The sequence below is a fragment of the Platalea leucorodia genome (assembly GCF_965183815.1).
Source record: "Platalea leucorodia genome assembly, chromosome: 22".
NCBI lineage: Eukaryota > Metazoa > Chordata > Aves > Pelecaniformes > Threskiornithidae > Platalea > Platalea leucorodia.
In genome coordinates, this window is record NC_138844.1 from 833,962 (window position 1) to 852,883 (window position 18,922).

The following is an 18,922-nucleotide window of genomic DNA, read 5'->3' on the forward strand; positions in this document are numbered from 1 at the left end:
GACAAGGAGTCAATTGTGGTACCTGAAGGGATGGGGAGAAGATATTTGTAAGGAAGAGGGTTGTGTGTCCTCTTGCCAGAGAGAGGTGGTGTGTCTGACTCTGGGTAGGATGTTTACAACAGGTGCTATTTCCAGAGACATTTGAGAAGAGAGAGAAACCCCCTGTAGGGAGAGGGAGTCAGACTCCTGCTTCCTGGTGCCTTTGACTGTTCATGGTTCTACCTCCTTTCAGACACCACTGAGGGACAAGGAGCATGTCGGAGGCTTTAAGGGGGGCTGTCTCTGTCCTCGAGAAAGGTGGGTGCAGGCCCCTGTCTCTGGCTGGGCACTGGATGGCAGGAGAAGTTCAGCATGGACACTGCTCCCTTGCTGGGGGCTGGTTGCGCTGGTTGTGATGTCCAGGAGGAGCCAAAAGCAGGAGAAGAGCCTGCAGCCTCCTATCTCCTGACAGCAGACTGCTTGATCTCTTCCTTCAGGCTCCTACAGGAATTCGCAGGTGCCCCAGGCCCCTTTGGCCATGAGACCTGGAGCTGAGAGGCAGCGCTTCGACACCAGGGTATGTCTGCCCGGGAGAGGATGCTGAAGCACCTTCTGACTGGGAGGGCGGTGAGAAGCCCAGCTGTGGCCTCTCTGCCCGAAAAAGGATGACCCAGTGCTGAAAAACCTCCCTTTGGCCCTTGCAAACCTGCAACACAGTAATGGTCACAGTTTAGTGCCTTGCCTGTAATTTCTCACCCTACAGAGCGTCCTCACGGCAGAGGTGTGGAGTCCCAAACATGCCTGAATGAGAAGACTCTCTTCTTCATTCCCTCCCATCACCTCTTTACACACATTGCCAAGATCCCCCAGGGGCCTTCTCTTCCCCAGGCTGAACACTGCCAGCCCTCTCAGCCCATCCTCACAAGAAAGATGCTCCTGTCCCTGCACCATTTGGCTGGGCTCGCTCCAATATCTGTCTCGTATTGGGGAGCCCAGAAGTGGACCCAGCGCTCCAGATGTGGCCTCACCGGCGCTGAGTAGAGAGGAAGGATCAAGTCCCTTGTCCTGCTGGCAACGCTCTTCCTGCTGCACCCCAGGATGCTGTTGGCTTTCCTTGCCATGAGGCTGCATTGCCACAGCAGACTCAGGAATGACCCTGAACCACTGAAACTGAATGGGACACAGCAGTGAGTATTCAGGAGCAGTAGCCCAGCTGCTTGTCCAGCTCTTACTCTTCCCTCAGCGTCCACCAGCGACCACTGTAGGAAAAGAGGCTCTTGGTTGGAGACATGACTTCTCCTGTGACATGGTTTAGCTGGTGAAGGGTCTAGAGCAGAAGGCTTATGAAGAGTGGCTGAGTGAACTGGGGTTGTTTAACCTGGAAGAAAGAAGGGTGAGGGGTGACCTTCTCGCTCTCTACAGCTACCTGAAAGGAGGTTGTAGCGAGGTGGGGGTCGGTCTCTTCTCCCAAGTAACAAGGGATAGGACAAGAGGAAATGGCCTCAAGTTGTGCCAGAGGAGGCTTAGACTGGATATTAGAAAAAATTTCTTCATGGAAAGGGTAGTCAGGCATTGGAACAGGCTGCCCAGGGAAGTGGTTGAGTTCCCATCCCTGGAGGTATTTAAAGAACCTGTAGATGTGGTGCTTAGGAACATAGTTTAGTGGTGGACTTGGCAGTGCTAGTTTAGCAGTTGGACGTGATCTTAAAGGTCTTTTCCAACCTAAACAATTCTATGATTCTACCAGGGGAGATCTCATCAATGTGTACAAGTATCTGATGGGAGTCTGTGAGAAGGTGGAGCAAGGCTCTTCTCCATGGTGTCCAGTGACAGAAGAGGAGGCATTTGGCACAAAGTGAAACACAGGAGGCTCTGTCTTAACACCAGGAAACAATGTTTGACAGTGAGGGTGAGGCAGCACTGGCACAGGATGCCCAGAGAGGTTGTGGAGTCTCCATCCCTGGAGACATTCAAAAATCATCTGGACATGGTCCAGGCAACCAACTCTAGGTGAGCCTTTCTGAGCAGGGTGTTGGACCAGGTGACCTCTAGACATCCCTTCCAAATTTACCAATTCTTTGTTTCTGTAACCCGAGACACGAGGAGAGGCTGAGAGAAACAACGTTCTTCAGCCTTCAAATGAGAAACTACAGGAAGAATTTTTTAATCTTCTAACACTTGATTGGAGTATGAAGAGAGGAGGGAGCTTCTGGAGCCAAACTTGGAGGATGACCTTTTGGTTTTACCCATGAGGCTGAAGCATGGATGTAGATGGATCCCAGTAAGAATGGTGCTCTGGCTGCATAAGATGTTGATTAAAATGCCATGAACTGGAAATAACACAAGAAGGAAAAGGGGGATAGCACAGGAAACCTTATGCCCCTTCAGATGCTACCAAATCCTAATTATGGATCATGAAATGGACCTCAACTCACAGTTTGTCACACGGTGCAAATCCTGCCCGTGCTGAGATTCACTGACATTGTCATCTTTGGATTTTTCATGGGAATTTCTTAGAAATAGACGACTCTATTTATCATTTCTACTGTTGAGCAAAATAACATTTGTATGAAAACATGGTGTTTCACTCCTAGATAAAGACAAGGACATGCTTGTGACATCACTGCCAAGTGTGAAGTGATATATTCAGCACAGCACAGGTCTGTGCCCACCCAAGTCAGCTGCCATGTGGATCCCTAACTTATAGAATCATAGAATGCTTTGGGATGGAAGGGACCTTTAAAGGTCATCTGTTCCATCCCCCCTGCAATTGGCAGGGACATCTACAACTAGATCAGGTTGCTCAGAGCCCCATCCAGCCTGGCCTTGAATGTTTCCAAGGATGGGGCATCTACCACCTCTCTGGGCAACCCTGCACATCTGTGTTTCAGGGGTGGGGGGCATAGAGGTGACCTGCCCTTGCTACCCTTGCCTTTGGGTGCAGGCCATGCCCCCTCATTCTGGGGACAGGTAGGAGGATGAGGAGGAGAAGGTCTGGGGCTGTTTTAAAGGTCTTTTCTCAGACCATTATCACTCCTGCAGCCTTTGAGGCCATCTTCTGACGGAGCTTCTCTTCCCAGCACAGGGCTATACAAAGCAGGAGGATCTCCCTTCTTCATTGGCATGCAAGCTGTTGACTTCTCAGAGCCTCCAGCAGCACTGGGATCCTCACTGAGGGACAGCAGTGGTCAACCTCCCTGTCTACAGGACACGCTCTGAGGTCAAGAGGCCATATCTAAACAGGGATGCCAGAATACAGGGCTTGATCACCACTGGCCATGGAGAAGCTGAGTATGTCTTCCTCAGCTCCAAGAGACAGTGTCGGGAAGGGCTCCACTGCCCTGTGTCTCGCCTTCCCCTTCCTCTTCCACTTGTGCCCCCACCTTACGCCCTGCCACCTAAGGCAATGCCTTTCTTCCTTGGCAACCTAAGACAATGTCCACCAAGAAAAGGATTATGTGGAGGCAGAGGTTGGGATGCAGAGAACTTGAATGACTCTGAACAGGAAAATGAGATCACTTCTAGAAGAGGGGGCCAGAGCAAGGAGAGCACTAGCAGCTGTAGAAAGTCTGTGCCCATTGCCCACAGTAGAGATCCCACAGGGCATCCATCTGCCTGCGCCACAGAAGGAGAGGGGCCAGCAGATCCCCCATGTTGGCTCTGGGGGTCTTACAGTCCAGAAGAACAGAAGATAAGAAAGAGATGAGAGAGAGTGGAAGGTAAGGAAGTTACATTTTGGTCATGTTTTCAGAGAGCCCCAGCTGCCCTCCTTTGGAAGGGGAGCACTGGTTGCTCAGCCTCTCTGAAATCAATGGCCAGGAGCTCTGTCCTCAGTCTGGCATCAAATTCTGTGTTCCTAGGGGTCCTTGTCTTAACTGTCCTGGGGCAGAGGGCGGGGGGGCGGGGCGCACCTTCTGCAGCGCTGCAGCTTTTCGGACCCTTTATGAAGAGGAGTTTGGGGCTTTGGCCTGGAATCTGATGGTACCAGAGGATGAAGTCATTCGATTGTATCTTGGGGTGTGAGCAGTTGATGCTAATGCTGGTACCCTCGGAGGTCTCTGCCAATGGCTCCTCCTGCACCTGGGCTCTGCCTGCAGCCACTGCCGAGACAAAAGAAGGAAAGGCCAAAGATCATCAAAGGTCGCCCAGCTCTGATGGCCCTTTTCCCAGAGAAATCTTTTCTTCAAGAAACAGTCAGGAACAGTGGCAGTGAGACAGAGTCAGACCGGAGTGGGTGGGGATGAAAGAAAGAAATAAAGTCAAAAGGGGGAAGGAATGAGTGACTTTGTTTCCCGCTTTTGACTCATTAAAGTTCTGCTGCATTCAAGCCTGGCCTCCATGTGCTCCTTCCCTCTCTGGACACTCCCCAAGCTGCCAAAGGAGAAGGGTGTTGGTCAGGGTTGGAAGAGGGTGAGGGCACAAGGCGACCCTTCTCCATTCACAGAGGCATGGGAGGTTTTCACACCCTGCAGCGGCTCCTCTTTGGGGAACCATCCCTTGGAGCTGAGGAAGTCATCCCTGGCTGCTCTGCTGCCAGCGAGCATCAGGCCTTGCCTTGCTGTGTCTCTGCCCACAAATGCCCAGAAAGGCAGGAGGCCCTGAGGGGTCAACAGCGCCATGAGCTCTTGAGGAAGGACGTTCCTCTTGCTGTGGCTGGAGCTGCGCTGGCATAGCAGGGAGAGGGTGTGGGGCTCTGGGAGATGATTTGCTTGGCAGAATGGCAAGAGTGGTAAAGCAGGGAAGAGCCTTTGGGATGGCCCATAGCTGCTACTCCTCCTTCCTCTCCCCTCCACCACCCAATGGAGAGGCCATGGCCAGCAGGCATGGGCAGGAGTAGCAGGGAAAAGTTGCCCATGCTGCTGAATGCGTTGAGGCTGGAAATTGGAGCTAAGCATGTGGGAGCTGAGGGCTGTCAGCACAGAAATGGGGGCAGTGAAAGGGTGTATTTCTGAGGGAGAGCAAATTGCTCTGATACAGAGCATGCAGGAGAATGTGAAGATCAACAGGGATGAGGGTGCTGGGTGCACTTCCCAAGAGAGCTGCAGGCAAGTGCAGAGCTCTGGACGGCTTCCTTGGTCCCCCCAGAGAGTTTGTGCTCAGGAATTGGCTTCCATTCTCGGAGGAGAGGATTCTTTTACTGTTAATCTCATCCCTTCTGACTCGAGGAAATGTCTCTCAGCAACCACTACAGTCTCATATCCTATTTCCTGCATGAAAATTCAGATGTCTTGACAAAAGTGGACAAGTGGAAGAATGGAAATCCCCACACCTGTGTCCTCCATCAAGAGCAAATTATGGCTCATGACGCACGTGTCAGGATGGCTGAAGGCCAGAAGATTTATAAGGGCATTTCGCTTGCATGTCTGAAATCTTTTCTCCCTGGTCATGCTATTAATAACCCTCATCTGCGGCAGCACAGTTGGACTTCCTAACCCTACTGCACTAAACCTTGTCATAAGCAGAAGGTACCTCAGGTCCTTTACAGTGGTGATACCATCTGCAGTTGTCCTTGTAGAAGAGGGAGGGATGGCATTTCTTCTGACAGAAGAGTAAGCCCTTCGGCCAAAGCACTGCCAGAGCTCTGCTACTGGCTCTTAGCATGACCTCTAGGTTGGCTGCACAACCAAGGAGGTCTTGGAAAGGTAGGAAGAAGGCACAGGCTCCATGCAGGTTTTACACTTCAAAGTAAGGGCATTGTAGCCAGAGGTTATGCTTTTTTAATGGTGATTTAAATCATGCTGTGGCTCTCCTTTGGGGAAGGCAGGCACTGAGCTGTCTCAACCTGTGCTTCCCATTTCACTGCTGTGGCCTCTTCCTATGGCCCATTCACCTACATGGGAGCCCCCTCAAAAGGGTCACTACGCAGAGCAGTGGCTGTTCTTTGCATCGTTCTCACTCCCCTACTGAATCCCTTGAGTCACACCCGAAGAAACAAGGATGTGAAAGCTGCTCTGAGCAGGTTCAAGAGCTGGTGTTTCTTCACATGAAGGAAACAAGTGGCAGGGTGCCATCACCCTAACCCAAAGATCACAGTACATCAAGGAGTTAGTGACCCATGTAAAAGAGAACCTGAGGAGGCCCTGGCCTCTGCTGTGCCGAGCTTGGCCTTCAGGCCCATGTTGTGCTGCACAGATCCCATGGCCAGAGGACAAACTCAGCCAGTGGATTGTAACCCATGAACCTGTAGGCAGCTTCTGCTCGGTGCCAGTGATGACCTTTACTTGTGTGTCCTTGCCTGTGTCTAAAGTGCAGTAAGAGGTTCTCATGTGGACATCGTTTCTGTTTGACAGCAGAAATGATGAATAGAGCTGCTTGATTTTATGAAAAATCCTCTAAAAGTTTGACTGACCAAAATGGGGTAACCCTTTCTTGGGCAGGATCTGTGTGGTGTGCTGTGCCCTGATTGGAGCCACCCACTTGACAGTACATAGTTTAGGACTCCTAGCATCTGAAGGATGTAGGGTCATTTATACTGCCTTCCCTTTCTTCATAGTCTTAGTCTAAGAAATGGCATTTAAAGTGATGCTTTACAGAGTCTGGGTTCCTTTCTTATGGGAATCAAAAAAAACCAGCAGCTCGCTGTGCAAAACATTTGGTGTAGTTGGTAGGTCCCAGTGGGAAATGCCTTTGTAGAGAAAGGATAGTGAAGAAGAGATAGACTGAATGCCTGGCTGGCCCTGCACACAGCCGTGGGGGGCTGTCATAAGGCCCTTGGCCCAGGTGGTTTTCCTGGTGAACTGGGAAAGCGAGGAGGAATTAGGTGAATGTCCCAGCCCACCTGAAGTATTAACTTGTTTCAAGAAACACAGGGTAGGGCAAGGAAAAGGGAAGACAGACTTGTGCTGTGTTTGTTCTTACTACTGTGCTTAAAGTGCATATGGGGATGTTTGAAGCTGCAGCAGTGGCCTGACATGAGATGCGGGCGCAGAGCAGCTCAAAGGGGTCTGGGCAGCAAATGGCGGGATGGGGGCATGGGGCAGGGGGTGCACGGCATGTCATCCCCCCTTCCCTGCAAACAAGCCCAGGAAGGGATGTTCCCTCTTCAGCACGGGGATAGGGACGGGCACGGGCGGGAATGAACATATCCCTTGTGTTCTACTTGTAACACTGTGGAGCTAGCATAATAAGCAACAGGTTATGGCTCTGCTAGATACTGGGGCAGAAGTAACCCTAATTCATGGAAATCTGCCTTATTACTCCAAGAATAAAGTGGTGAATGTTAACAAAATCAGGGTGAGGAAGGGGCAGAAGAATTGTCTCAAAAAGTCTTTCTAACCTTGCAGCTAGATTAAGGGAGTCAGGGAGTGCAGTTTCCCTTGGTGATGAGAGAAGAACCAGCCCCAGCACTGTCTTGTAGCAATCCTGGAGTGTGAATGCTCAGTGGCCACCTTTGGGCAGCAGAACTGGTGCTGGGGGACAGACCCAATACCAGGCTGAGGTGCTGCATGCAACTGCTCCCGGGATGGGTGCTGGTGCCAGTGAATGTAAGGAATAGGATCATGACACATCTTTGCAGACTCCTTGTAGAACTGCTTATGGTGATAGGCCTCTGTCCAATACAGTGATCGTTTGGTGGGGTGTGAGTTTTTTTCATATTCAAGCAGAAGCATGTGTTTCATTTGCCTCAAGGGGTACAATACAAATTCCCCAACAGCACACATATCTGTGTGTGTGCATGCCTGTGAGTGTGCGTACCTACCCCTGTGCGCATACAGGTGTGCGTGTGTGTGCAGCCCTGAGGGTACGCCAAAGGTCTTGCTAAAGTCAAGGTACACCACAGCCAGTGCCCCTCCCCTTCCCCACAGCGCCAGTCACCTCCTCATAGAAAGCAATGAGGTTAGTCAGGCATGATTTCCCCTCAGTAAATCCATGTGAGCTACTCCCAACCCCCTTCTTGCCTTTCATGAGTTTGGAAAAGGCTTCTGAGAGTATTTGCTCCATCATCCTTCCAGGGACTGAGTAGAGACTGTCCCATCAGCTCCTGGAACACCCCTGGATGTATCCCCAGTGGTCCCACCAACTTGTGTATGTCCAAATGATAGTAAGAGCTCCTTAGTTCTTTCTTCTTCTACTGTGGGTGCTGCATCATTCCCAGAGAGTCTGTGGGGAGGCTCAGGGATGTGGCAGGCCTAAGGAGAAGCCATAGCAGTAAAAACTGAGGAGGAACAGGCATTGAGTACATCAGCCTTTTCCCTATCAGTTGTCATCAGGTCGCCACCCTCACTGAGCAGTAAGCCCACATCTACTTAGCCTTCCAAGCACCTCCATCCCCTGGTTAAACCCCATACCCATGTCCAAGGTATTCGAGGACAGATGGATAGGAGGGAGAGGGTTTTTGTGCGGGTGAATGGGCTCAAGCTGGGCATGTTATGCTCATCAGCTGCATAGGCCCTTCACACCAAGTGCAGATCATCTCCCTTCAACCACATTGAAGCCTTGGACACGGGACTTGCAGAAGATGTCTCTGTCAAGTCCAACACCTGTGTGGTGGCCCTGGACAATGTAGGCAGTCTCTCTGTGGGTGTGAATCTTCTCAACTAACTCTGGATTCCTAGAGGTCGAGACTTGTGCGTGCGTGCATGCATGTGTTGTTTAAGCCAGCTGTCTCGTCTATCTTGAGGGTCAACAGAAGAAAACTAGGTGCTTGTAAGGCATGGATTGCCTGATGTGTAGGAGACAGGGTGAACTGAGGCTTGACAGTGCCTGTTTCTCTCTGCTGATGATCAATGGGGCAAAGGTGAGTAGCTGCTTGGAGACACAGCTGCTCTGGAGGCAGGGGGGATCAATTTCCCCCTACTCAAGTCTTGTCTGGCTTTGCACTTAGATCTTTACTTAGATCTTCACTTCAATGAGGACTGAAGACATAGGCCTTAACTGCAGCTAGAGGCTCAGAAATGAGGTAGGTGAATCCCTTACCTTACTCTCTCTGTAGCCTTGTGTCCATGGTTGCCTTTAGTTCTCTCCCACCCTGGAGGTTTCAAGACCATGTCAGTATCCAGCACCAAATACTTGACACTTCCAGTCTCTTGGGACGTGGCTCTTTCAGACATCCTCTGCATGTCAGCAAATGGCTACACAAGAGAGCACTGGGTTCCTGACAAGGTCCACATACCACAGCTGCTGGCAGGAGGCAAACACCCAGCCTGACAGCCACTTGAGCGCATTGTATTGCTGTTTGATTGGCCTGTGTGAAGAGGGAGCAGTATCTGCCTGCAGCAATTCCATGCGATCCCCCAGAGATCAAACTCCCTGTAGCACACGGAGGGGAATCAGAAAACTATCTCCCCAGTGTGGACAGTTTGAGCTTCAGAGTGTGAATAAGGTGGGTGTGGGGATGATTTCCTGCTAATGATGCTGGTGACTCTCTGATGTACGCTCTCACTATATGGAGCTAAACTGCAGAGACTTTACACTGTGTGTGCACACAAAGCTCCCCTTTGTGGAAGTACAGCGGTGGCCGTGAGGGGGAAAGAAAATCGGGAGCACAAGCTCTCAATACCTACCAGGTGGATGGAGAGGAAACAGGGTCAGGCAATTGTGTACAGCTTGAAGTGAGTCGGCAAGGTGAGAGCTGCTCATCCACACTTCTCCTGACATCAGTGCATCCAGAGTCCCTCCAACCAATCAGCCTCTTCCCAATGTTCTCCCTCAGCTGAGGGGACCACGGCTTCATCTGGAGGATGGTGCATGAAGAGATGTCGTTTGGACCATTTCCATTGGCTGAGCTGGTGAGTGAAGCCTGCCCAAGACATAAAGCATAGACTTGCAATGCCTTGCACGTTTAAGGAGAGCTGGATTTAGGGGCATTTCTCTGCTCTTTAGCCACATGGGATTTCTGGTATGGAAATTCCTAAGGAGGAAGAAAGGAGAGAAAGGGTTCATTCAGACGGTGGTCCATCTCTCTCTGTCTTAGACACCACCTGAGGATGAGATTGGTTCTCCTCTAGAGAAATGATCAAGAATCCTCCCTTGTCTGCAGGGAGAGCATAGATTATACCCTGCATTTTGGCTGGCTTCGTAGCAGAGCTGCCTTGGGGGGGGTTCAGCTCAGAGAGTTTTGCCTTCAGCCACTGAGGCATGGATACCTCTGTGCAAGTTGAGATGTCTGACTTATCCATCTGAGCTTCTCACTAGGCTCCTGCCTTAGTCCTCAGAGACAACCTGGCACTTCCAGAGGGCTGTTGGCCATGTACGTAAGGGAAGATGAGCCATGTCTCCCCAGTGCCTTTTCTCTGTCCATTGAGAAAGAAGGAGGGTAAGCTGAGGAGCTGAGATAGGAGTATTTCATTGTAGTCTTTCAACTTGGTCAGCAGAAATCCTTCCCCTGACTCTGAGATGGCAAGATTACAAAGAGGTGAACCCTACCCCTAGAAGCTATACTGAGAAGCAGATGTCAGTGGAGGTAATGGAGGTATTTCCAAAAGCTTCTTGTGCTGGGACTTGGAAGAAAGCAAATATACAAGACCACGAGTCCTTGAGCAATGACTGTCAGACTAGCCTGCTGCGGTGTGCCACTGCCACCTCAGTCAGAAGCCCTTGCGTTAAGATGACCTAGAAGAGGTGAGAAAATCTCTTCCAGTGCCATGTTATTGTGACAGTTTTCCAATCCCTCAGTCTCAGTTCGTGAAATCACAACACCATATTGCCTGCCGTGAAGAGTGCAGGTATGTTATGCCCTTCCGCACTGCAAGACCCTTTCACGTAGCTGGAGACCCTCAGCCTGCTGTCCATAGTTTCCTAAACAGGATTTTCATCTGGAAACGGTACAAGAGTGGAGGAATTCATCCTTCTTGGCTTCCCAGGCACGTGGCATTTCTGAGTCTCCCTTGGTATTTGCACTGACGTACTCCCTGACAGTAACAGGCAATGCATCCATCATAGCCCTTGTGCTGACGAACAGGAACCTCTGTACCCCTATGTACTTTTTCCTCTCTAATCTCTCCTTTCTGCAGATCTGGTACACTATGGGTGTTGTTCCCAAAGCCATAGGAGTCATGCTATGAACTAGCCAGGCCATGTCCTTCAGTGTCTTCAAACTCTGCTTGTTCTTTCTTCTCTCCCTATGCTCCACTGAGTGTTTTCTCCTGTCTGTCATGGCCTATGACCGCTACTTAGCCATATGCTACCCCTTGAGATACAGCTCCCTCATGAGCAGTGTCCTCTCTGCTTGGCTGGCACTCAGCTCCTGGCTGGGAGGTTTTCTGGCCGTCTCGCTGCTGGCATTTCTGACATCCAGGCTGACATTCTGTGGGCCAGAGGTCATCAATCATTTCCTCTGCGATATAGATTCCTGCCTTGCCCTCTCCTGCAGTGACATGTGGCAACATTCCTAGTCTCCATTAATTGTTGTGGTGGCCTCCTGTGTGCTCACCCTGGTCTCCTACGTCTACATCATCTCTTCCATCCTGAGAATCCAGTCAGCCCATGGCCAGAAAAAGGCCTTTTCCACTTGCTCTGCCCATCTCAGTGTCGTCACCATCTGGTATGGCTCCACCATGTTCCTGTACATCAAGCCATTGGCCCAGAACTCCCGGGATCTGAACAAACTCCTGAATACCTTGAACACGGTTGTAACTCCTTTGTTGAACCCCTTCATTTACCCACTCAGGACCAAAGAAGTGAAGCAAGCTCTGGGGCGGGCTTTCCAGAAGAAGGGAAGTGGCTTTTCAAAGGGCCTCAGTGGGACCAAAGAGATTCATCCCCTCCCTCCCACAGCTTCTGCCTTGCAGAAGTTCCTCACCAAAGTGTAAGTGCACCTGGGCATCCCAGGTAGGGAGAAGCCACCAGTTCCCCAGGCAGCTCATCTCACTCACCTCACAGCCATCTTAGGCGGGGCTGAGCCTCGATTCTAAAGCTCCCACCTCCCTCTCTTCGCTCCTGGGGAAATTCAGAATGTCTCACAATGCTCTAAAGACCAGCGCTTGGAAAAGGTCACAAACCCCATCCAGAAATGTTCTCCAGCAGAACACTGGACGAGTGGTCCTCCCACAGGTTTGTATTGCAGTTTCCTAAGTGTTTCATTTTGTCAGGGATTCACTTGAATCCCCTAAGAAGACCCAGCAGCTGACTCGCTGCTTTAGGAAACGGACATGTATTTCTCCATTGAGTCTGCCATTTTCTGGATGTATCTGTGCCCCATTCTTGCGGCTGTTTTATCAAATCATGCTCTGGTTCAAGATAACATTTGCCAATACCTGGCATCTCTACCCATAGCCATTATTCCTAGCATAAGACAGACAACAAAATTTCTACTCCCCTTCCTTCCCTGCATCCACTAGCTGAATGTACTTTTTAATTTTAATTAAAAATATGCAAAGTGCTATGCTTCACGCTAGATGTCTCAGGGCATTTCCACATCAAAAACCCCACATCAGTTTTTAACAGTCCATCGTTCCACCCATTTTGGGCTTTGTTGTGGAAACACTTCAATGTGATTGGCAAAGTCCCCAAACTGCAGTGCTGTGAAATGCTGGCTGGGCAGCAACTCTCTCTTTACACTCATTGGGAGGACATTAGCCCTTCCAAAGGGCACTTGCTTTTCCCCTTCCCATTTTCATTTCAGAACAGATGAATCACGTTCTCCAAGCTCTTCTTTCTGCACACTGACAGTGAAGGGAGCCCATGTGACCACTTCCTAAGGAGGAGGAGGCATCAACATGGCTGATACACTTTTATGAGCAGTGTGGGATTGATGTCACCTGAGTGTAGAGCTCTCCAAGTGGAATGACTGAGTCCAGACTGAACGTCTACTCCTCCCTTCTGGAAGCAGTGGTGCTTCTGGAGGTGATTCACCAACCTCCTGCATCCACCTCTGCTGGGCACTTGGCTCTTAGACCTACAGGCAGGCCCAGGAACCAGTGCCCAAGCACAGGCTGATACCCACCCTTGTCACCTGTCTTCTCTGTCTCGGTGGCTTGTGGGAATATCCCTGCGCCAGCCCACTGAGGCTGGAGAAAGAGCCTGAGCCTGGATCTGTCCTCTGGCAGCCATCACTGCTTGTCATTCCTTGCTTTTGGGGGAGAATTGTGTCTGTGGTGTGTTGAAACCCTCTGCAGCTCTGGACAGCAACCCAAAGCAGGACCTGAAACGTCCAAGGGACCCGAGACACAGCGGAGTGCAGGACACTGAGGGCTGCCATCAATTCCCCATCAATGCTGCCTAGCGCCCTCTGAGATAACTAGGGGCATGCAAAGCCTCCCAGAGGGCTGGCAGAGCAGAGCCACATCACTGGGGAGAGGCAGGCCATCCTGGAGGAGCAGTGGGACAACAGCCAAGTACCCCAGGCTTTCTCAGGTGAAGTGGATGATGCTTCCTGAGCAAGAGAATCTAATTCATAGGGTGGGATCCAGGTGGAAAGCCAGCACCCTCCAGCTGAGCTTCCACATGCAGTGCTGGGGTGGGATTGCCTGAGAAGAGGTCCCCACAACCATTCCTGCTGTCGATGGGAGCAAAAGAGATCACTGAGATGTGATTACCATCTGTTAGACAACTGGCATGGACTCAGGGACAAAAGGCTTCCTCCCAGACAAGCACTGGTGATTTCCCTGAGAAGGAGACATGAAAAGAGTGGGATGAGTGCGGGAAGGGTTTGAACAGAGAATCTTGTCCAGCGTCTGGCTGATGGCTCTTTTTCACTTGCTGACACCCACATGCAGGGCAAGGAAGGGCTCTTCCCTTCTTGGGCTGCTACGGCCACCTGGCAAAACCATAAGAGCAGCTGTGCCTCCTACCACAAGCTTTGTTCTCCAGCTGTGGCCAGCAGTGGAGGCACAGGGAAAGGGAACAAGCAGACAAGCTGATAGGTCACTTGCCCTGAGTACTCACTCCAGTGTCCCAGCTCTTTTAAGCAAAGGGCATTTACAAGCCTGGCTTGCCTTGTTTAGGGTGCAGCCACCAAGTCAGCTTTCTTGGACTCTTTTCATCATCAAAGGCCCTGGATGTAGACGCAGCTGTAAAAGTCATGCTGGCACGTGCTTCAGAGCAGCAGAGGCTGGGGAGGCAGAGGCCCAGCCTCACCACAGCCCCCAGGTGCCACCGCTGGGCAGGCTGAGCTCAGAGCTACAGGCAAGCAGTGGCAGGGAGGGAACTGCTCCACACAGCACCCCCACCTTTGAGTGCAGTGCTGCAAGCTGTGGGCACCAGTGTGGGCTCAGTGCACAGAAATAGGCAGCGCTGTCCTGGAGCTCGGCATCCCGCACTTGCAGAAGCACCTGGGAGGTCTCCACAGACAGCACAGAGGAGAACCTCCCTGAATCCACCCGAGGCTTCCGTTTGTCCACCCGCAGCAGCATCTGAGGGGAGTGGGTCTGGCGCTGCTGGTACCAGAAGATGTAGGGATCAGGATCACTGGTGGTGAAATTGCAGTGCACAGTTGCATTGTGTCCCACCTGGATGGTCATTGCTGGTGGGAACTGGAGCACGGAGTCCTTTTGGCCATGACCTGTAAAGCCAGAAAGGGCTTTCACCTTTGCTTGCCTGTCTACCTGTCCGTCTACCACTTCATCAGCTTTTCCTAGCCTCTGCCAGGCTGAGCTGTTTGGCCCTGCACATTTCTTGCTGCAGCTTCTTGCCACTCCTCACCCCCCACATCACCCTGCTTTGCAGCCATTCCCACTGCTCTTTCAGTCCACTGATTCTCTCCCTATCTGCCTCTGAGCTATGGTAACGGATGGTCTCTCCTTCAGCAGCAGAAGACAGGAGCTGTTCCTCTCCCACCTCTCACCAGATCTTCTTGCTCTAACAGTTCCTCCATATGGCACACCATATCCTCTGCCCTTGCCCTGCCCTTGTACGGCATTTCAGCTCTTCTTGCATCCAGTTAGCCTGATCTCTTTGTCCCCCAAGGTTTACACCCATCCCTACAGAGATTGGTAGCATTCTATCCCATACATCTGAGAGAGACGCTCCTCCTATCTGCTGCATCGCTCCGTTCCCTGGCATCTTTCCCTCTTTCAGGCTTCATCTCTATTAGCAGGACCTGCAGGAATGCTCAGGACCTGCAAATTGAAGGTGAGATCTTACTCCTCCTCTGATGCCCATTACTCCTGACATCTCCCAGATTCATTGCTGTACCCGCCTGCAGCCCCTGCTCTCCCTGCAGAAACACTCCCAGATCCCCCAGGGACTCAGGACTCACGTCTCCCCGCTTCCCCACCACCAGCTGTGCAAACTCTTGCCTCATTCTCCCCAGCCTGAAAGTTGCATCTCACCAAAGTCTGACAGTGCCACCAGAACTGCCAGGAAAATCAGGACCATGTCACGGTCTCCCTTCATGGGGTGCCCAGGGACCTGCCAGCAGGAGGGATCTGATGCTTGCAACTTCACCTCTTCTTCTGCCTCTGCCAGATCAAGGAGGCCTCCAAAGCACAGCCCAGAGGGTGGAGCAAACCCCTCTCCCTGATGCTCCAGGCAGGCCTCTTTGCGTCTGTGCCCCAACCTCTACCACAAGAAGCCTCTCTAGAGAGATAAGAGATGCATGGTTTAAGTACTGTCCATCAGAGGGACAGGCATCCATTGCAAACTTCTCCTGACTTCAACCACCTAGCCAGCTGCACAGGCCTGCACCCAGCTCTGCAGGAGATGGAGAAGGCGCCCCTGCACCCACCCCTGCCCACCCTGTCCCTGGGACTGCCTTCATGGAGAGAGGACCAGGTGCACACTCAAGTGCCTGGACCAAGGTCTCGCACACTCTCTCCCTTTGCCTCTGTCTGTAGAGGAGGCACCTGAAGAGAAACATCTCTGGAAAGAGCATCTGCTGCAGAAACCGGCTGCACAGGGACAGACACACTCCCACACTCTGGCAGGGGGAGGACACAGCAACACAGCTCCCTGTTGTACAGGCAGTCCCTCTCTGTCCCCTCACCTACCCCCTTTACCCACAACCTCCAGCTGCTTGTCCCACCCTGGGCCCCAGAACCCCACTACCCGGGCAAGTGAAAGGGCTACTGGATTTTAATGTCTTGTGCTGTCTGCTGCCTGGAGCAGGGCTCCTCTGGCACTTCTCACCCAGGGCCCTTTGCTCGCACAGCTGGCAGGGACTGCAGGGAGCAGGTTATTAGCACAGCAGCCCCCATTCACAGCCCCACTCCCACAAGGCCTTCAGTGTCCTGTGGTTCAGTCGAGGCCATGGCAGAAGGACGGTGGGCTGCCCTCTGCCCTCCAAGGACTGCAAACCTGCCAGCACTTCCCTTGCAATACAACTCCAGCTGCCACAACGGTCCCCAGCTGGGGCAGGGAAGACGCCTGACCCTTTCCTCTCTGCCTCTGGAGCCTGTGAACATGGGCTTTCACAGCTGTGTCAGCTCCTACAGCCTCCCTGGGGCCACGCTGGGCCCAGGACCCCATGCCCAGAGGCCTCCTTCCAGCTCTTGCTCACCTCAGACCTTCAGCCCCGCAGGCCAACTTAGCACATCTCGTGGTGCCTCACTCCTGAGCTCTGACCTTGACTCGCACCTCTGTCTTGCAGCAAGTGCCCAGCTCAAGCTTCTCTCCTGTCTCCTGCACTTCAACACCAAAGGCTCTCAGGCTGAGGTTAAGGGCAATCCTCTGCAACAAGCTCCATGTCCTGAACACTACCCGCTGTGGGATGCACTTGAAGGTGCCTGTGACAATCAGTATCTCCTCCTCATGGGGGTGCTGAGGCAGAACTGCTGGCTCTGCAGGATGCCTGTCCAACACCAGCAGGAGCGCCTTGGAAGCGGGCTGTGGAGCTGGAGGGTTCAGTTTGTAATTGTGTATCTGAGCCTGCTTACAAAGTTCCCAGCAAGAAACCACTTCTGGTTGTGGATTCAAAGCAAGGGCTTGGATTAGCGCTGAATGCGTTGGGTGTTTGTGTTCTGCCAGGGCCTGGCTATGTGCGAGGGGTGAAAGAGATGCCCAGCCGCTGCTGGTGGAGCAGCAGCAGCAGTGGCCGGTCCCTGCGGCAGGACCGAGGGCTGCCCAGCTGCCCGTGGGCAGGAGGAGCTCTGCTGCCCGCCTCCCTGTGCAGAGCAGAAAGGCGCTGCTCCTCGCCAGGAGCCAGCGGGGCCGGCGGCTGCACTCGCTCCTGCCCAGGCACTGCCGGACACCGCCACCGCTGCCTGCCCGCTGCCGCTGCTGCCAGTGTGGTGGGGGATTTCTGTCTGCATGCCGCTGGGAGTGCAGGCATTTCCTACTTGCCCCATTCCTAATTGTCTCCTTCAAAAGCCCAGAGAGCCTGTTAGCGGTAATAGCAGCCTTGGGTGGAGATCGTGGTGGGTGTCCTTGGGAAGGGCAAAACCACTGGGCATCTGTCCCCTCTGAGACGCCTTTCTGAGACACTGCTGGCAGGCCTTTCCAGACAGGCCAGAGGATGCCACGTTACCCAGAACGCTCGCAGCCCTTTCTGGGGAAGCAAGAGAGCCCTGCGGGAAACCCCCTACTGCCCTCCCTGCCTGGCACAGAGCGCCTGGGTCTCCGTTGGCAGCGCTGCCCGACGGGGGCTCTTTGGTGCCTTCAGGAGCACTGATCCGCAGCAGCCCTCAAGGAGAAGAGGTGCTGAGCCCCGGCACTGACTCCAAGGAGGACCTGGCGGGGGCGGTGGCGGTGGCGGGCGGGCGGGGGAAGCCGCCCGGGGCCCGGGGCCGGGCGGGGCCGGGCGGGGCGAGGCGGGGCCGGGCGGGGCGAGGCGGGGCCGGCGGGCGGAGCGGCAGCGCCCCCTGGCGGGCCCGGCCGGGGCTGTGCCCCCGCCCCCGCCACACCCGCCCGGCCCCGCCCGCGCCCCTTCGTGCCCGGCCGCAGCCCCGGCTCCTCTCCCCGTGCCTCCCACGGCGCAGTAATACACCGCCGCGTCCCCGCGCCGGGGCCGGGCGAGCCACAGGGCGCTGGACCGGCGGTCTGCCGACACCCACAGTCGCCCCGCCGGGGCCTCCACTGGTTTTGTGCCTTGGTCACCCGTGCCTACTAGGAGGGGTGGTTCGCCTGGGAACTGACAATACCAATGAGTAACGGCTGCATCAATTTTGGGGTGCGAGCAAGTGATGTTGATGCCGGTGCCCTCCGAGGTCTCTGCCGACGGCTCCTGCTGCACCTGGGCTCTGCCCGCAGCCACTACCGAGGAGAAAAGAAGAATCACTTTGCTTCAGGAGCAAATGTCATGCAGCAGGCGGGAGAAGACGACAGTTGACAGACGATGGGGATATGTTCCGAAAACCATGCATGGAGAGAAGATTTCGGTGAGGGACAAGAATGGATGAGGCATTTTTGGAAGGACAGTCAGAATGAAGAAAAGGAGAAGGGAATGAGGAAAAGAGATTGGCTGGGAGGAATGGATGGATGCATGGAGGAATGGATAAAGAAATGGAGTAACAGAATAAGACAGCAAGCTAGGAGTGAAGGAGCACATTGAGGGCAGAAGGGATGACTGCAGAAGGGAGGACAGAGGGTGAATGAAGCGCATGAAGGAGCCGGAGCCCCAGAGGCAAGTTGTGGGCCCACCATCGGTCCCACGTAGCCGCCGGCGCCCACCCAGCCCCGCCAGCCCCGCGCACCCAGCAGCACCGCGGCCAGCGCCGCCAGCCCTGCGCCCCGCCACCGCCGCATCCCGCCGCTCCGCCGCCCGCGCCTCGCTGCCCCCCGCCAGCCCCGGCTCGTCGGCTCCGGCCCGGGCGCCTCCTCTCCGCCGCCTCCTGCTCTCCTCTCCTCTCCCCTCCCCTTCCCTAGCCTCTCCTCTTCCCTCTCCTCTCCCCTCCCCTCCCCTCCCCTCCCTTCCCCTCCCCTTCAACTGCCCTCCCGTCCCCCCCTTCCCCTCCCGTCCCGTCCCCTCCCCTCCCCCATCCCCCCCTCCCCTCCCCTCCCCTCCCCTCCCCTCCCCTTCCCTCTCCTCTCCTCTCCTCTCCTCTCCTCTCCTCTCCTCTCCTCTCCTCTCCTCTCCTCTCCTCTCCTCTCCTCTCCTCTCCTCTCCTCTCCTCTCCTCTCCTCTCCTCCC

At 53.7% G+C, this 18,922-nt stretch overlaps 1 pseudogene across 1 annotated transcript; it reads left to right on the plus strand.

The window, feature by feature from the left end:
- The first annotated feature begins 254 nt into the window (after window positions 1–254).
- LOC309600081 (olfactory receptor 6F1-like) lies at window positions 255–11,729 on the plus strand (annotated as a pseudogene). Its single transcript has 3 exons — window positions 255–297; window positions 477–556; window positions 10,725–11,729. The product of its transcript is annotated as an olfactory receptor 6F1-like (transcript).
- Window positions 11,730–18,922: the final 7,193 nt, after the last annotated feature.